The sequence below is a fragment of the Artibeus jamaicensis genome, unplaced genomic scaffold, assembly GCF_021234435.1.
Source record: "Artibeus jamaicensis isolate MK-2021 breed Jamaican fruit bat unplaced genomic scaffold, CSHL_Jam_final contig_525, whole genome shotgun sequence".
Classification (NCBI taxonomy): domain Eukaryota; kingdom Metazoa; phylum Chordata; class Mammalia; order Chiroptera; family Phyllostomidae; genus Artibeus; species Artibeus jamaicensis.
Window position 1 is genome coordinate 5,820,803 of NW_026521874.1, and position 16,690 is coordinate 5,837,492.

The 16,690-nt window shown below is 52.0% G+C and overlaps 1 protein-coding gene across 1 annotated transcript in view; it reads left to right on the forward strand.

Annotated features, from left to right (window-relative positions):
- The window catches only part of RPH3A (rabphilin 3A), a 166,713-nt gene that overhangs the window by 58,789 nt on the left and 91,234 nt on the right, over positions 1 to 16,690 (forward strand). The window contains exon 2 of the mRNA XM_053669853.1: positions 10,648 to 10,752. The gene's annotated coding sequence lies outside the window, so the exon portion shown is untranslated. The remainder of the gene's footprint in view (positions 1 to 10,647; positions 10,753 to 16,690) is intronic.

Consider the following 16,690-nt stretch of genomic DNA (forward strand, 5'->3'; position numbering starts at 1 on the left):
GGGGTGACCCAGGCTGCTGAGAATCTGGGGGAGGCTGGGAAGTGTTTTCCCCTCTTTTGAGAGGACTTCCGAAAAGCCAGCGTTCTCTCCCCCTGTCTGGACTTGGGGGGTAAAGCACATGGCCTTGGGAGTTGACGGGGACCATCTGGAGACGGTGAAGGAGAGCCACGTGGAGGAGGGGGCCGGCACCATGGGAGGCGGGGAGAGGAAACAAACCTGGGCCCTGGTCTCACCGTTTTGCTGCTGCGTCAAGCTGTCCTTGACCCTTGGCCTCTGGAGGACATCTGATTATTTGAGCCAGTGAATCACTTTATCATTTAAGTTGCCAAGTTACTTTTTTGTTGCTGTTTGCAATTGCGTACTCCTGTGTAGTTCAAATGCGTGTACTCAGTGGGGGGGGGGGGAAGTGAGGACATGGGATTTCTCTGTGCACTGGTGGTTGGAGGGTGGACTGGTAGGACCCTTCTGGAAGCTGTAATCATAGGCAGACAGACCTGGGTTTTATTCCCGGCTCTGTCAGTTCTTAGCTGTGTGGCACTGAGCGTTTATGTACCTCTCTGAGCCTCAGTGCTCCTCTCTGCAGAACAAGGGGTAATAAGAGCCCCAGCCCGTGGGATTGTTCCTCAGGCAAAGGAATGCAGGGCCGGGCCCCAGCTCCGTGCCCAGCGATGGCTAACGATGATTCCTGCTCCGGGGAGGTTCTGTGGTCAGGAACCTCTCCGACTGTGCAGACTTCTGCACTCAGCAGATTGGACTTCTAGGAATGTGCCCTCAGTAAATCGTCAGCTCCGTGCCTGAAGATAGAAGTGTGAGAGGTGTTGGCTTTTTTTTGCACCGTGATTTAAATGGGCAAAAAAGTCACAAACAATGTAAAGGTCCCATGGCGGTGTCTCTGTTAGAGCGGTCCCGGTAATGGGCTGTGATGCGGTGTGCCGGCAGCACTGAAACACTGAGGCGTGTTGTGGGACATGCAGGGACACGCGTCACGCTTCCAGCGGGACGAGCAGTGTGAGCGGCAGGCGAGGCTGGTGCAGCCTTTGTGGGGAGGACTTGCCGGCGCCCGACGTCACAACTCGCTGTCTTTGGGGTCCAGCGTGGGATGCTGGTTGATCTTCCAAGCCTGTTCTCCACGGCGCTTGGGTGTTTAATGATACATTGAGCACAGGTTACTTTTATAATCAGAAAACGTTTTTCTATTTTATTTTACTTTCCGACCTTGTCATTGTCAACCATTTTAGGAGCCATGAGCATTTATGTAACAAATATAATCACCATTTCTAGGTTTTCAGAAAATGTTTTGTTGATTTGTGTTTAGAAAGGGAAAACGATGCTTTTTTTGAACATCAATGAAAAATTATTTACTTATTTATTTTTAGGGCTCAAGGCTATTTAAAAAATCGTATTGTTGTTCGGTTACCGTTGTCCCCATTTCCCCCGCCCCCCCCTTACTCTCCCCGGCCACGCCCACCTCCCACTGTGAGTCCTCCCCTCATCCCGTCCACATCCATGGGTCCTTCACACAAGTTCCTTGACTTCATCCCCCTCTTCTTTCCCTCATTGTCTTCCTCCCCCTAAAAAATTTGTTTTGACCTGTGTTTTCCTGGAAAACTCTGGTTCGCTTTTCTCTCTGCTGGAATTCGTAAAGTGTAATTGCATTCCGGAAACTTAGGGACAGAAGAGACATCACACGGCCACCGAGGCAGCAGCAGCTTCGGCAGGCGGGGCAGCAAGACCGGAGGCTGAGGGTCGGCCTCCTCCGACCCAGTGCTCGCGGCGCCCGTGGCAGTCGGCAGCAGGGAGCGTTTCATTCTCTTCCTCCTCTACCAACCCCATTAGTTTACTTCTCCCTAGAATTTGAAGAAATAATCTAATATGCCCCTTCAGGACAGTTTAAAAAAATTTAAAGTTCACTCACCTCCCCTCCTCCCTCCCTCTCGCAACCATCGGCTTGTTATCTGTTTCTGAGAGAAGCTTTTTCTATTTTAAAAGCACAACCTAGGCTCAGTTCCCTCGACCTGGTGAACTGCCCTGTGCCCCTCACGATCCTGCACACAGGGTGGGTTTCACTCTTCACCCCAAAAGGTGCAGGTCACAGGCAGGGTTTTCCTCGAACCTTCATTTATTTCTCGTTACTAAAGTAGTGGTGTCCCTGGTAAAAAAAGTTCAATGACAGAACTGGATTACCAAGTCCCTGCACTGTCCCCTCTCTGTTACGTCTGTCACTCCCTCATTCACAGTGTCTCCAGCTCTTCTGCACATGAACTTGCCTGCTGCATTTACTTTCTGTGTGTGTGTGTGTGTGTGTGTGTGTGTGTGCTCACAGATGCCTCTTGTATTTCTCCTGTCCCAAACCACCACCATCGGTAAGCTACCTTTTTTGACTTGAGAGCCTCTTAGCAAAAAAATGCATTATATGAGAAGGCAAGTCTTCTAGAAAAAACCAGTTCTTAAACATCAAAGAACTAGGAAGTATACATGTATTGCTTTTTTATTGATAATTTATGTATAAAAATGCACAGATCACACTACAGTTTGATGAGTTTTGATATATAGTGGTTTAAAAAAAAACAAACCGCACGACCATATTTTATACACTTGCCTGCAACTTACTCTTTTCACGTAGCAATATAGTATCTCGGGCGTCTTTGTGCATCTACTGGCCATCTAGCATTCTGTCATTGGAACTGTGGGATCGTTTATTTTCCCAGACTCCATTGATGGACATTTGGCTTGTGTCCAATTCTTTTGCTGTTACAAGTGGTGCAGTGAATCTCCTTGCACATCTATCTTGGTGCCCTTGTGGGAGAATTTTTCAAAGGTGGAGTGTTATTGATGTCCAAGCACGATCGATTCAGAATGCTTCACGTAGGATGCTCACGTAGGATGTTCAGGAGATAGAATCTCTGTTCTCGGAAGGGCACAGCAAGGCACCACCGTCCTGCTCTCACAATCCTGACCAGGGGCCTCTGCTCCTGCGTCAGCCTCTCCCAGAGGGGCGGGATTCTGGGTAGAGCCCACTTGACTCCCCTCCTCATCTTCCAAGTTTTGTGTGCAGGTGAAACCTTGTCTACTTGATCAGGGCAACTCAGGGGTTTGTCTGCATTGATTGGGGGGAAGCCAGCTCCATTCTGGGCTCTTCGGGCTCTGAGGCGCCATGGTGAATTGACAGATGTGGTCCCCATGCTGAGGCTGGCATGCCAGTGGAGGAAGCAACAAACAAGAACACACATGATTTACTGCAGAAAACCTGCATTAGCCACTTCTCGAAGCCTCACCGGGCTCACAGCTGTGGGTGGTGGGAACACTCTTCAGTGCCCCACCCTACCTACAAATAGCCCTCCCAGCTCCAAACGGAAGTGGGGGAGAGTCCCCCCTGGGAGAGCCCCTGATGTTCCAGTCTCCTCCGGTCTGTGAGGAAGCTGCTACTTTCTCTCCATAGACCCAGTAAGGTCCAGGGATCGTGATCTCGCAGAAGGAAACCCCCGATTTTGTGGAGACAGCAAAGATCAGTGAGAAGAGCTCGTGATGAGGGGCTAGAAGAGTCCGGGTTTGAATCCTAGCTCTGGTTCACTGAGTAATGGCTCCCCAGAGATGCCCATGTTCTCATTCCCGGGGCCTGTGAATATGTTACCTTACATGGCTGAAGGGTCTTTGCAGATGCAATCAAGCTAAGGGATTTGTGGGAAGATTATCCTGGGTTTTTTTGGGGGGTGGGGGCGTGGGGGAGGGGAATGTAGTCATACAGGCACTTACAAGGGAAGCAGGAGGGTCAAAGTGAGCAGGAGTTGAGACAATGGGAGCAGAGGCTATGTGGGGCCATGAGCCAAGGAGTGGAGGCAGCTCTGGAAGCAGGAAAGGGCAAGGAGGTGATTACCCCAGAACCCCCAGAGAGCACTGACTGCCCATTTGGACATCTGACCTTCGGAACTGTCAGACACAAGAAGCTGTGTCATCTGAAGTCACTGAGTGGATGGTGATGTGTTACAGCAGCAACAGGAAACTAATACACCAGTCTGGCTGCTTACTGCTGTGTGACTCTAGACAAGCTGTTAACCTCTCTGAGCCCCAGTTTATTAGCTATAAAATGAGCCTAATGATACTTTTTCGGTGGGTTTTTTAAAAACAATTGGAGCTAAAACATTGGAAGTGCCCACTTTAGTGCCTGGAGCATGACTGGTGCCCAGCAAATAAATAGAAGGCACTGTTCCTATAATAGTAATAATAATAACTTATTATCAGTATTGATAATTGAATCTCTCCACATCATAGGCTTGAGACATCTTACAGGAGCACAAAGCAGGAATCAATGACAAAAGAAGAAATAAGCTCAGGATGAACAAAAATATAACTAAGGACATAAATTCAATTCAGGGTTAAGTCTATCTATGTGTAAGTAGTATGAATTTAAGAAAGCGTAGTAGTTGAGCTTTATATTTGGCACTGAGCTTCCTGGCTGCCAAAGTGAAAAGGGGAATATGCTAAGTCTTGTATTTTTTTAATAACAGAGAGAGGGGAGAATTTAGTTGCTCAAGGAAAGCAGAGCCTTTGTTAGTACTGTAATAAATCTACATATTTTTCCTTTGGCATGCTGAGCAAAAGCTTAGCCAACTAATTATGCAGTTATCTATTTAAATCTGTCCCCTCTTACTAGACTAGTTATTCTTAACCCTGGCTTCATACTAAAACTATGTGGGCTTAAAAAAAATACTAATGCCTAGTTCCGCCACAAGCTAATTACATCAGAATCTCTGGGATTAGAGCCAGGTGTCAGTGCTTTGAAAAAGGTCCCCGACATTGCAGACTGGATCACAAAGGGTCCTTGGCACTCCTGGCAGCAGTTGAAATATAAACAAACAAACAGACAGACAAACAGCTCCCCAGGTGGTTCTGGTGGCAGCCAGGATAGCACACCATTGAAGAGAACCCCCAGCTCCCTCCAGGCAGGAACCAGGTCTGTCTTGCAGGTGGCCCAGTGCCTGGCACTGAGTAGGTGCTCAATGTGCATTTAAAAAAATTTTTATTGTGCGCAGGTAAACCATTCCCCTGATTTAAAAAAATGTCAAGCCCTGGCTGGCATAGCTCAGCGGATTGAGCGCGGGCCTGCGAACCACACGATCGCGGTTTGATTCCCAGTCAGGGCACATGCCTGGGTTGCAGGCCAGTTCCCGGCAGGGGGGACTCATGAGAGGCAACCACACATTGATGTTTCTCTCCTTCCCTTCCCCTCTCTCTAAAAATAAATAAATAAATAAAGAGTCTCTGACAACTAAAAACAAAAAAGTTACTTAAAAAAAAAAAAAGTCAAAAGACAGTCGAATATCTTCCTCCTCACCTATTCCCTGTCCACCTACTTCTCATCTCTCCCCCGGCCCCTCCTCCCTGCACAAGTTATCACTGGTGTAGTCTTTTCCCCAGGATCCCGTTATGCAAAGGTAAGTAAAATCGAACGTGTGTTGTAGGTAGTGTTAGTTGACTTGCAGGCCCCATTCTTCCCTCTTTCCTCGTGGTATTAAACATCCACAACGCACCCTTGCCAACGGCCTCTTGGTAGCTAGCCCGTCCTTCACATCGTGCCTTTGGAAGTGGCCACGTGACTTGTTTTAGCCAATGGGATGTTAGCTGACAAGACGTGAGAGAGTCTTGAAAAGTTTTTGTGTGATTGGTGTTGCTCTCTTGTGCTCCATGACCTGCCGTGGGGACCATGTCAAGGTCGACTCTTACCCCTTCAGCCTGGCTTCTGAGTGAGGAAAGTGGAACAGGCTCAGACAGAACCTGAAGCGGGCAGCATCAAACAGGCCCTCCCCCACTGAGCCCAGCCCAGATCAGCAGAACCCCAACCAGCTCCCAGGGCTGTGAACATCACAATAGGTGATTGCTCTGTTAAGTTGTGGGAGTGGTTTCTTAGGCCGTGTGATGGTGGGGGTGCCACATCTGTGTTCCTCTGTATCTTTTATATTTGCCAGTGCATCACGGAGATCTAACTATGTCAGTGAATAAAGAGATACCTCATTTGTTTCAAAAATCTATATAGCATATGATTGTTTGGGTCTACCCTGATTCATTTAACTATTCTTTGATTTAGAGGCATCTAGCCCAGTCCCCGGTATTTTGCCCTTAACAATTCTGCAGTGAATAACCTCGCACATACATCATTTTGTACAAGTCCAAACATCTCCGGAGGATATTGCTTTGTCAAAGAATGGCTGCCTGTGTAATTCTGATGGATGTTGTCAAATCACGAGCCACAGGAACTTCCCCCGGCAGGGCTTGAGATACCTGTCTGCCCACAGCCTCACCAACGAGGTGTGTTATTAACCTTTTGGATTTTTGCCAATCTGCTGGGGAAAAGGGTGTCTCCGGGTGGCTTCAATTTGCATTTCTGTTTTGTGAGTGAGATTGAGCATCTTTGCAAATACTTAAGAGTCATTTGTGTTTTCTTCCCTGCAAACTGTCTATTCATTACCCTTTAACCATTTCTCCATTAGCTCGTCTTTTTATGGATTCTCTGAATGCAGTTTTTTTGGTGACTACACAAATGAGTGAAATGAAATGAGCCGAAGCTGTGGGCCCTGGTAGCACACTTCAGCATTTCCAGATCAGACCCGGCAGAAGCGAGAAGGGGTTTGGCCTGGCTGTGGTCGTTCCTTGTGCTCTCTGATAGGAAGCCCAGGATGTCCCATTGAAACGCCACTCCCACCGGGCAGCTCTCCAAGGGGCTGAGGTGAGGAGGGCCAGGTGCGCAGCCTTCTGGAGCAAAGGGCTGAGGATGTCCCGAGGCCTGTCTGGGTCCTCAGCAGACGCCGCATGGGGCAGAGCAGGCGGGTACTGGATGCTCCCCAGGGCCCGGAAGACCCCATTTCTTCTCCGAGAGGGGTGGTCGGGAGTGGACCTATGTGCTTTATTTTTTATTTAAAATAATTCTTAACCGAGGATATATTGTTAGAGAGGAAGGGATAGGGAGAAATTAGAAAGGTGGAGAGAGAGAGAGAGAGAGAAACATCAGTACGAGAGAACAGCGTCAGTCAATTGCCCCCCATATGCACCCGACTGGGGATCGAACCTGCAGCCTTTTGTTGTGCAGGACGACGCTCCAACCAACAGAGCCACCCAGCCAGGGTGGAACTATGTACTTTACACACGTGAGGAGCAGAGGGCAAGTTGACGTCCAAGTATGACTATTCAAGAGGCGAATCCTGGTTCTCACCCGGATGGAAGGTGCACCAGACCCACCTCGTGTACCTTCCCACGGGCCTCGCTCCTGCCTCGCTTTTCTGGCCAGAGCGAGCTTAGCCACGACTCTCACGGTCTTAGAGACAGTAGTTGTCTCCACCCTCCCTGCTGTTGTCACTCCCGCTGTGGCCCCTGTTCCACCGCCTTGAGGGACCAGAGGCGGGAGGCATTGACCCACCCACAGGAAATCAACAAGTGTGGGGGAACTTGACTGAGGAGAGATGGGGGCATGGGGGCGGGTGGATACGTTATTCCCGGCCCCGATGAATGGTAGGAAGGCGCGGCCTCTCCAAGACCTGCCCCCACGCTGCCCCAGCTTTGTCTGTCTTCCCTGGGACTGCTCTCCCCACGACAGGCTGGACACATGGGCTTTTGGCCTAGGCTCTGTTTGCTAGGGAACTCTGGCTCAGATGGAAAGTAAACTCGATTTATTCCACAGGTGGCAGGGACAGACACCCAGATACTAACAGCAAAATGGCTTGTGGTGCACCTGCAGTGAAGGTTTGAAAGGCAACCCTAGTCTTTATTGAGCATGTAGTACGTGACAACCGCGTGCTTCAGGTTTCCCGTGTTCTGTCACTTCACGTTCCCGGCACGAGCGGTGACTGCTGCCATTCTACCATCGCAGGAGCTGGGACGTAGGAGCTTGGAGTCCAGAGACCTCGCTAGGTCTGGCTAGGTCACAGATGGCAGCGATGGTTTCCTTCTACACCCCTAAGGATAAGGCTGGTTGCAGCGGTATCTGTGGCTTCAGCCTGTAGTGACGAAGGCTGCCCGCAGTCTAGTCAGAGGAGCCGTGAGAAGTGTATGAGACTGTTTAGTGGTGTTGACAGGCAGGGCTAGGTGTTTGCAGCATGGACTGCCTCAGGCCTGAGTGGCAGGCCCCTCCCTGTTCCTGCACCAGGTGAAGAGTGAAGCTCCCAAGAAGGGAGACACAAGCCTGCCGTTGCTGAGATGTTCTCTGCGTCGTGAGGGTGGCCAGCGGCATTCGGGGCTGCAGAACTGGGCCCCTGGACAGCATAAACAGCTGACATGTGCCACCAGGTCTATGACAAGTGTCCCCAGCTTCCTACTAGGTCTTTCCTGCCGGATCGTGGTTTCCCAAAATTGCCTGACCATTCAAATGACTTGACGGATGTCAAAAGTGTTTCACAGGCGTTTCAGGGAAGGCCTGGGGAAGTGCTGCGCTAGGCCCTGGCCCTGCCGTGGCCCAAACACTGGTCAGCCCTGAGGCTTCCGTGGGCCTGGGTGCTTTTTCCTCCAGTGTCCTGGGGAGGTGCCTCTTACTCCCTTGGGGCCAGCGGTCTGGCCATGACAGTGGTGGCTGGCTCCCCGGGCTCCCAGGACAGGAGAGTGAGCGGAGAGAGAGGCAGGCTAGGAGCCAGCTCTCCCCAGGGCCCCTTCTAGACATTTCCGACCCTAGAAGCGTGATCTGTTGTGACAGCCTCAGACCTGACAACAAGAATTACAGGTGACTTGCTCATTCCCTTGATGTCATTTGTAGCAAAACTTATATCGCCACCAGGAAGAAAGGAGACCGCTGGGGAAATGGCAAAAATAAATCATTTTCTGAAGTATTCAAATTACCAGCCTGCCTGGCCAACACCTATTTCCACCGGAGGAGCCAGTGTGGGGGTGGGCAAGAATAATAAAATCTGCACGATGCATCTTTGCCCCCTCCGGTGGCTGCGCTGCCAGAACCGTGCAGGAGTTTGAAAGTGATGAATGGGATGCAGAGATCCAATTTCACCGGCACAGGGGTCCAGGTGCTCCGAGTGCCTAGTCTTTTTTTTTTCTTCCAGCCGGGATCCAAACTCCTACCTCCTGGGAAGCTGGTCAGTGAGGCCCCAAAGCCGGTGTGATAAGAAGGAGAACACTAGGATTTGTGTGCTTTTCATGGCGCGTTACTGTCTGCGGACCACTTCCTCGTGCATGAGTTCACTGGCTCTGTGATGGAGGCCAGGGAGGGGGTGCGGGGGGCTCATCAGAGAGGATGTTCCACAGGAGTTCCAGAGGCGATTTGCCTGCAGGCGAGACTTTTACAGTCCTAGGGCCAGGCCTGCTGACGGTCTAGGGTTCTTCCCAGCTCCTCCAATTTCCGAGGGACCAGGGTCCGGCTGACCCTCCGCACAGCCAAACACGGGTGAGAGGAGCCCAGGACTCAGTGTTCATGGCGTGTCGCCGGCGGAGCGAAACCGTGAACACAGACACGCTGCTCCATCCCCCCAAGCTCCATCCCCCCCGTGGCTGAGGTGACAGAGACTCAGCCTCGCCCCGTGCTGTGGGGGGCAAAGGGCTTTAATAAAAATGTGCTTTGGATTTTAGAATCCTTCCCGAAGAGGAATTTCTGGGCCGAAGTGCAAGTTCATCTAGACTCAGAATTCTGGGGCTTGGGCGTGACCTGCTTAGACATGGAGCATCTGCACTTGGGGATTTTCAGCGGAACCGAGTGGGGCCGGGGACAGAGGGAAGCAAGGAAGCTGTTTACTAGCGTTTTGTTAGAGTTTGCGGGTGGGGCTGGGAAGGCGGAAAGAGACACCCTGCTCCCATTGTGGCTGTAAGGAAAAGCCACTTTATCAGCAAAGGCATTAGACATTAATTACCCCATGAGCACTTTCCCTGTGGGAAGAAAGACAAAGGGACAAGGAGGACCAAGAAAGGCGCTCGGGAGACTCACCTGCCCCCTCGGTTTTGCACCTCATCTGTGGCATCAGACCTGAAGGGTTTTATATCCTGTGGCCTGGGATTTTTTTTTATCTCATGTCAAACAGAGTGAATTTCATTGTAATGTTTTCAAGTTACGTCAAGCATTTTCCACCTCCAAAAAAAATAAGGGACCCGAGACTTTGGATGTTTATGTCAGTGAGTGATGGAGCCGGGTTTTCAAGGTGGTCCTGCTCTGCTCTGAACCAGTACTCCCGTGTCTCCGGAATGCGTGTGTGTGTGTGTGTGTGTGTCCTTCCTGGGTATGACGATTCTGGTGCACAGGTCCACTTAGGACACTGCTGAACACGTTCGTTGTCCCTCTTGGAGTGGGTTCATCTCAGCACACGTCAGTTGTCACCTGGGTAGCATTTGCTGCCTGGTATGGATGGACCATAAGTCATCCGGCCGATCCTCCACAGAGAACAGTCAGGCTGTCTCCTGCCTCCTGCCGGGCCTTCGTAATTAGGGAGCGTCGCCTGATGGATGGTAGGATAGGCAAGCGAAGGGCTTGTCCAAGGTCATGCAGTCCTTCGGTAACAAAGTAGGGTTTAGATGTAGGGCCACCTGTTCAAAGTTTCTCCGTGAAGTTAGAGGGCCACTGGGGGCAGGAGAGGCATGGCATCACCCCCTAAGGCCGGTTTGGGGGATGGGTGGGGACAAGCCCCTTGCATCTGGCTGATGTCTCATTTGAACGTTCTCTTAATTCTCCAGCAGGGTCACAGCCACCAAACGCCTCCTCCAGTGCCCGCCACGTCCCTCTGCTCCTGTTCAGCACAGTGGTTCCGTCAGCCCCAGGGTACCTCCCTCTGATGACAGGTAAGTCATCGATCGGCTTGGAGAACCAGCCAAGCGCAGGATCTATTTAAAGAAGCACGTTTCCAGGTGCTGAGTCACATCGGGCTGGACCAGCTGGCCTGTGTCTGGGCGGCAATGCATGCCCACGGCACAGCAGCCCCTGCAGCCTGGCTCGGGCTCAGGCAACCACCTCACAGAGCTCTGAGCTGAGACACCCTGGTTCATAAGGGGAAACGTGACCCCCGGAGCGCCACGTGTTTCCAGATGTTAGCGTGGGCATTCTCATTGCCTCACCACTGACCATTACTTTCCATTATCATGGTGATCAGTCAGCCCAAATCACTGTTTCAGAGACTGGAGTTAAATTCTAGCCCCGTGGCTTGCCAGCTGTGTGACCTTGCGCAAGTTGAACAGGCTCTCTGAGCCTCAGGTGCCCTCATTCATAAAGTGGGGTTTATCGCTACCAGGCAGGGTTTAGGGGAGATCAGCACAGCAGTACGTGGGAAGCCCATATTGTACCTGGCATGCACTAAGCATTTGATAACTTTAATCAGATTGAAGTAAGATAAAATAAATTAAGTGTGTCTTTAGCACTGTGCTAGACATGGTAGGAGAATCCTAAATATGATGAGCTACACCAGCTCTCATGAAAGTTGTTTTAAAAAGACGTAACCTTGTGAAGTTCTAATGAACAGGTCTGATCAATGCAACATTTGGATAGTTATTGAGAACCTGCTTTGGTTCAGGCAGGACACTGACCGTGGCTCTGCGGGGAGACAAGTGCTATGTGGCCGCCACCAGCTCACCAGCTAATGGGAGAGATGCGCACCTCCTAGTTACCTTGTGCCGTTCCCAGCTCTGTTGGAGTGGCAGGGGAGTGGCCAGGCACATCCCCACCCTTTGTGGTTCCTTGCACATACCACCCTCTTTCCTGCTTCTGCTTGTGAACCCTGCTTCCTCTGCCTTCCCTCATCTTATCAGCCCAGGCCTTTTTCATTACAAGAAATCCAACATAAAGTGCCTGAAGCAAAAAAAAAAAGTTGATGAAATAACCGAAGCATCTACTATGATTGGCCTCAGGTATGGCCGGATCCAGGGACTCAGGTGATATCATCAGGACTTTCCCTCCAATCCCTTTCCCTTTGTGTTGGCTTCCTCCTTTAGAACACTCATTCTTGTCGACAGTTTGCACTGAGCGCAGCAACATCAGGATAAAGAGAGCACCTTTTCCTTGAGTGTCCCAAGAGAGTCAGTCTAGGGCTGACTTTTTTTTTCTTTTTAATTTTTTTATTTATTGATTTTTTTTAAGAAAGAGGAAGGGGGAGAGAAAGAAACATTGATTTGTTGTTCCACTTATTGATGCATTCATTGGTTGCTTCTGGCATGTGCCTTGACTGGGGATCGTACCTGCAACCCTGGCGCATCAGGATGATGCTCTGTCCAACTGGGTTGGCCGGCCAGGGCTAGACTTGCCTTTCACTGGGTCAGTTTGAGTCATGTGTCCATCCTTGTTCCAACTGTTGTGGCCAGGAAGGTGGAATGAACTGATTGGCCAGGTTCAGGTCATGTGTCCATTCCATGGGAAATCACGGGACTGCATAGGAATAAAAGAACATTCCCCAAGGAATGTTGGATCCTGGGCAGAGGCCCCTCTCACTTGGCAAACCTTCTCATCCATCAAGAAGAAGGTTGAATGTCATCTTAGCAAATCGGGTCACGTGTTATGTCACATGTCATAACTGTCAGCCCACGATCCATACAATTGCTCATTGAGTGAATGGATGGATGAATGGATGAAGCCAGAGTGTGGTGGTCCCAGACTAGTTTGCCCTTAGATCCACGGCTCTCCCTTCCCTGCTATGTCTCTGTGGAGGAGCTTTAGGCTGCATTTCTTGGGCTCCCTAGCTTCTGGAGGAAGCCAGTGGGAGACCTTGGTGGAATACTGGGGTGCAGGAGGAAGGGAGAATCTGGGGTGCTGCTTCCCACCTCTCTCTACTGGAGAGGCTTCTCTCAGAAAAGCTGCGTCTCCCGTACAGTTCCAGCTCTTGCCTTGCGGCTCTGGCCCCTGGGCTCTGGCAATTCCCCGTCCTCCCTCTGTCCAGCCAGATCCAAAAAGCATGCCTTTCCCTGTGGCTAATCTCTGGGTGGTCCCGCCATTCCTTCTTGGCCTCTGGCCTTTTTCCATCTCCCCCACCCCCCAGAATCCGTTTCCTGCATGAAATTTCATCTGAAATACTTAGAGTGGTGTCTGTTTTCCTGGTCGGTGTCGGGCCGACGCCAGCATGCTTCATTTGAAACCCTCAGACCACCAGCGACATGCGTGCCTGTAGAACTTTCTGACCCACAGAGGGACTTGGGTTTGCTCGGAGAACAATTTTGTGGCTTGAGAGAGGTCACCTCTTCCCAACAGCTCTGCATCCTCTGAAAGTTCTCCCTCCATCAGACAACCTGCGGCTCGTCTGCAGGCTCACGCCTGTGCAGCGAAGAGCTTGTCTGTCTGTGGGGAGTCAAGACAGATTCATCACCGGCAGTGGTAGGAAGGAGGGAGTGAAGATATGATTTTATGCCACCGTCCCAGTTTTCTGGAAGAAAGGCAGGCTTTCCTAAATTTTGGCTCTGAGAAGTCCGGGCGACCTATGAGATTACTTGTGCCCACAGCAAGGATAGAAGCAGGCAGGTGAGGACCCCACAGCTCCTCACCATGCCCCGCCAAACAGGGCATAAAGAAGCAATGCAGGGAAGCTTCGTGCTTCCGATTGGGGCCTGGAGAGCCTGTCACATCCGAGCTTACCTGCTGGCTTTGTCACTCATCCCACTGTCACCCATGCGAGGCACTTGATATCACCGAGCCCTCATTTCACCAGCTGTGACAGGGAGCCGGCTACAGCATATATCTCACAGGTGCCTGTAAGGCAGCCACCATGTACACACTCTGTAAATACTGTCCCCAATAACGACTGAGCGTGTCACGCTGAGGCCGACCAATGGCCTTTGCAGAGCTGGGACCACACCTGCTCTCACTGCCCGAAGTGCCCGGCACGTGCCGGAATCCGTTTAGTTCCAGGCATCGGGAGTCCGTTCACGTTAAGCTCAGATAAAACCGAAGGGTGCTCTGTGGAATCCAGGAAATCTGTCAGAACCCAACGGCAAGAACTGTGGCTGGGTGTCACTGCAATGAAAGACGTGTGATGTCATCGTGGGCCCCTCCGTACGCACAGGCCTTTTGGGCTTCTCCCGTGCTGGTCTCCATTTCTCTCTCTCCAGACAGTCGCCACCCCTCCCCTGCACCTGGCCCAGTGTGGTGTCCCCAGGTGCCAGCTGCGTTCCCCAGGCCCACACGAAAGGTGGCATCTGGTCGAGAGCACAGGCTCGGAACCAGGCTGCCTGGGTTCAGATTCGGCTCCGCCGCTTACTGCTTGTACCACCGTGACTCCCTGTGGTTCATTTGCTTCGTGTGTAAGTGGAGCGTGATAACAGCACCTGCCTCGGCAGTGGGGCGGCCTAAATGAGTTCACGGGTGTGAAGGGCTGGTCAGAGCTGCCCGGCGCTTAGTACATGCTCAGTAAATGTTAACGGCAGCGAGTGTTACATGGCTTTGCAGTTCACCTCCTGGCTCGGGTCCGTTCCCGGGAGCAGAGCCTCAGAGAGGACTTACGTGAAAAGCATCTCTCAGGAAGTGTACCCAGGGGACCCTGACATGGGACGAGGGAGACAGGGCTTGTGAGGGAAGGCAGAGAAGCCATGTGAGGTGTGGTACCAAGGGCAGTTCCAAAGACAGCTTCATCCTGTGGGGACAGCCCTGGAGACAGTGTAGGCCCATCTTGGAGTTGTCCCCACTGGGGGGAGAGGGAGTTGAAGTTGTTTCGCCCCCACACCTGTCAGCCACTGCTTCAGCCTTTCTGTGTCAGCCGGGAGGCAGCCGGTGTGCAAGGAGCTGATCCGGATGGAGCCCCGATCACCACTCCTCCCCAGAGCGAAACAACTCAGTCTTTAGAGCCCAAGTTCAAATTCGCAGCAGCAGAAACCTGACAGGTACAGGGGTGGCCGGGGGATTGCCTAGCATGTGAAATGCCCATTCAAAGGACAGTTGTGGGAAGAGCGGGGTTACTGAGAGAGAGCTCAGGGGGACGGGTGCCATCACAAGTTCAAAGACGCCCCTCAGCCAGTGTCTGTGGGAGAGTGCTGTGCCCCGGGCCGCCTCCTAGCAGGTGCAGAGGTGGCAGAGGCGGGGGGCGCCCCAGCCTCCTGCCATCTCTGCATCTCTGAAACCCGGGGCTAGGGTTTTCCCACCTGCCCCGTGGGCTTCAGAGGGGCGGGGACCACATCTTACTGAGTCTGGTATTCACACAGATTCTAGGTGCTCCGTCAGTATCCACTGAGCCGAGTTCATGTTTGTGGAGTTCAGCGGTAGGGGAAGGCAACACCCCTTCCTCCCCGCACCTGCCCATTTTCCATCTCCACTATCCCACCCTCAGCCAGGCCCACTCTCGCCATGGCCCCCCCTTATCTGACTCCACCTGGAACGAGAGGCCTCCCCAGCACAGCAAGGAGACACTAGAGCGGAACCAGACTGCACGGGGTGTCCCGATGCCTGAGTCTCAGTCACAGCTGGCCCGGCCCTGCATGAAACCAGAGCCTCCGTTTCCCCAAGTCCGACGACTGGCCTTGCCCAGGTCCCCTTCGCTGCCCCCCTTCGGCAAGGCAGTCAGCACGGCGGTCACATGGGTGAGCATCGGCGTCTCACTTCTGAGTTCCATGCCGGGCAAGCCGTGACAAGGAACTGTCCTTGGCGAGTTACTTGATGTCTCTCTGCGGCAGCTTCCTCATTAGAAAATGTTGCATAATGATGGTCTTCCTCACAGGGCTGGTGTGGAGACATAATAAGGGCAAATCCATGGAGACAGCAAGCATGTCAGTGGTTGCCATGGGCTGGGGAAGGGGGTGGGGAGTGACCGATAATGGGCACAGGGCTTCTCTTTGAGGGGCTGGCAATGCTCAGGACGTAGATGGTGGTGACGGCCGCACAACCTTGCACGTATGTTAAAAACAAGGGAATTGGGCACTTCAAAATGGTGAACTTGAAGGTGGGTGGATGATATCTCAGTGAAAACAAATGAAAATAATAGCCAGGGTCCGTCATCAAGTCCCTGGCTCGCAGTAAGTGCTCAGTGACCCATCTGTCCCCCAGGTAGCAACAGGGACCTTTTAACTGGTTGCTTCACCTCGGCCCTTGCTCGTCCCCATCAGAGTGGCAGAGCTACGTGTGTTTGCACCACTGCTGCTCTCTCGAGCCTCCTGTGGCTCTCGGGCCTCTGAGCAAAAGCCCAAGCAATCACAACAGCCTACGGAGCCCTACCCCGCCCTGCTCCTGCTTTCCGCTCTATCTCGTCTCCTGGGACTCTTGCCTTGCTCCCTCTGCTCCAGCCACCTTAGCCATTTGCTGCCCCTTCAGCACGTGCCAGCTGTGTGCCTACCTCAGGACCTTTGCACATGCTGTTCCTTCTGCCTAGAGCCAACTTTCCTTAGATAATCTGCTGGGCTTGCTCTTTTACCTCTTTCTGGTCTTTACTCGAAGGTGGCCTTGTTTGAGCCCCTCCCTGACCATCTGCTGTGTTTAAAGCAGAGCCCTCCTGCCCAGATTGTCCTAGTGGGAGGGGGGCAGAAGTTTTGTGTGTCTGGTTCACTGCTCTGTCCCCAGGGCCCGGCACAGCCAGCATTCAATATTTCTGACTGGATAAATGAACGTGAGCGCTCATTATACGAGTAATTGATAATCAGCTTTCCGAGACTTTTAATCTTCGTCTTGGCCTCCCCTGAGGGTCTCTCTGAGGCTTCGTTCTTCCTGCCAGCGCCCCCCTCACCCCCACCCATGGGTGTTGGTGTCACAGGTCACGTGGTCCTCGCTGTGTAATTACAAAGCTGCTCTAGGTAATAGTTTCATCTCACTGTTGAAGTGAAG